General features: G+C 35.2%; 1 protein-coding gene across 2 annotated transcripts in view; it reads right to left on the bottom strand.

Annotated features, from left to right (window-relative positions):
- KANSL2 (KAT8 regulatory NSL complex subunit 2) overlaps window positions 1–2,522 on the bottom strand; it is a 26,604-nt gene that overhangs the window by 18,605 nt on the left and 5,477 nt on the right. The gene's annotated exons all lie outside the window — the stretch shown is intronic.

Here is a 2,522-nt window from a genome sequence, read left to right as displayed (position 1 = left end):
CTTTTTTCGTGACCGGCAACGGATCGCAACCCTCAGTGTTGCGCCCGTACCGGACCGGGACCGGCTACAGGATCGCAACCCTCGGTGTCGCCCCCGCTGTAGCAGTGCGCCACCGGGCCGGCCCAACTTCTAATTTTTTAAAAAGTATACTCCTATAATATATTTTGGAGTTTATACAGGCCCTCAAACACTGGTCACAATGGGCTATATACACTGTCCTCAACTCATTTTCTTGATAATATTGTCAAAATTAAGTACCCTGGTCAAACTCTTAATTGCCAAAGATCTGGCAAGGATCCACATCAACTTTATTAAGCTTTGCTGCCAATTATAAATTAATAGAGCTTCAAAAAGTTACACTAGGAATTAATGAGTTGAAGATGCTCTACTGCCTCTGCTTTAAGCAATTCAAAATTAAGAGATTACCTTCAAATTTAAAAGATTTTAGGCCCCATTTGTCTTGTCTGATCATTATATAAACAGAAAGCAAGCTAGATATATATACCTTAACGTGATATTAAGTTTCATATTTTGACCGAGTAAAAATTATTTTCTGGAGCTGGCTGGTTAGCTCAGTTGGTTAGAGCTCAGCCTTTTACCACCAAGGTCATGGGTTCAGATCACTGTATCTGCCCCCCCGTCCAAAAAGATTATTTTCTTTACTTGAAGGACAATACACACAAATTATAAATCTAAACTAATTTTAAATCCAAAAATTATATTTTCTTTAAAAAATTAGCTGTTAAGGCAATGAAATACACAAAATAAATAAAATTAACTTTAGGACTGAAATCAAGTAATCTCTGCCAAAAATTTTTCATAAATATAAACAGGAGCTAATACTACCTATATGTATAAGAAAAGTACTTAACTACAAAGTACTCTGAACTAAAAATAAGTGAAGAGAAATTAAGAAAAATAAAAACATGATTAATAAAACTAGCAAATTACAGAAATGACAAAATCTAAAAGACTACTGGAAAATGTGAAAAAGTTTTAAAAATACATACTGTCTAAACAAGATGATTGAGTTACATCTTCATGAAGATGGGCTAGGTCTGCAATCATAAAACACTGATGCCTTAACCTAATATCAAATCTTTAAAAATGAAATTAATTTCATTGCACTCAGTCAGAAGAGACAATGAATGGTCCAGGGACTGGAACTACAATTAGAATTTACTAGAAATCAGGCCGGCCCGTAGCTCACTCAGGAGAGTGTGGTGCTGATAACACCAAGGCCCCGGGTTCGGATCCCATATAGGGATGGCCGGTTCGCTCACTGGCTGAGCGTGGTGCTGACAACACCAAGTCAAGGGTTAAGATCCCCTTACCGGTCATCTTTAAAAAAAAAAAAATTTTTTTTAAAGAATTTACTAGAAATCATTTGAAGGGGGGTAGGTGGGCATCCTGGCTAATAAATATGAATGCCTAGATCATGTAACAAATGGGTTATTTCTGGTCATTTCTAAACATACTAACTTCCCTTATTCTGATACGCACAACTAAAACTCAAGGTTTTCATTAGAATTCATGTTCAAAAAGAGTGAATCACCTTATACTACACTAAATAGTGTCTCTTATTAAAGGGCATTCTCCCAAATTTCTTTATTTTGAAAACAATAATGAAGATTCAATAATCTATAATGACCTTTACCAAAACAAGTTTTGGATACTCACAGAGGTCATATGATAAAACTTATTTTTTAAAAGGGAAATGAGGGCTGGCCAGGGATTCACCAAGGTCAAAGGTTCAGATCCCCTTACTGGCCAGCCACCAAAAAAAGGAAAAAAAAAAAAAAGGGAAACGAAGATTTAACAAAACTACCTTAGGCTAAAACTTCACAAGTGTCAGATGTTGTAAATAGGCTTTTAAAAATTATTTTTTACAGGCCGGCCCGGTGGCGCACTGGAGAGTGCGCCGCTTGGAAGTGCGGCGGCGCTCCCGTCGAGGGTTCGGATCCCATGTGGAGACCAGTTCCCGCTCACTGGCTGAGCGCGGTGAAGGCACGACACCGAGGGTTGCGATCCCATTACCGGTCAGTAAAAAAGACAAAAAGGAAAAAATAAATAAATAAATAAATAATAAAAATTATTTTTTACGAAGCAATTTAAGTAAATGGTTATTTTGAGGGAAATCACATACTACAAGGGGTTAAAAAAGAAAAAACTATGCCAATAATAATTCTAGTTAGGATAAAGTCTCTAGTGACATCATAAAAAATATTAAAAAATGTCCTTTCTGCAACAAGTAAGTGAAGACAAGTGCTGTTAAACTGTTAGATGATTCAAAAAGAGGTCCAAGTGATGACAAAGACACTGGCATGAAAGATGTAAATTCTTAATGAATTTCATTAAATGAACATACTATTATACTACTATATTATTAAATATAACAAGAGTAATATATAACCACATTAATTAGGAGACATTTAACAACTCTATTTACATACGTAACAATGCGCATATATATATATATATATATATATATATATTTTTTTTTTTTTTTGTCCTTTTTGAGA

The sequence above is a fragment of the Galeopterus variegatus genome, unplaced genomic scaffold (assembly GCF_000696425.1).
Source record: "Galeopterus variegatus unplaced genomic scaffold, G_variegatus-3.0.2 Scaffold622, whole genome shotgun sequence".
NCBI classification, from domain to species: domain Eukaryota; kingdom Metazoa; phylum Chordata; class Mammalia; order Dermoptera; family Cynocephalidae; genus Galeopterus; species Galeopterus variegatus.
The sequence above is the reverse complement of the archived record's forward strand: the minus strand, read 5'-3'. Positions and strand labels throughout refer to the sequence as shown.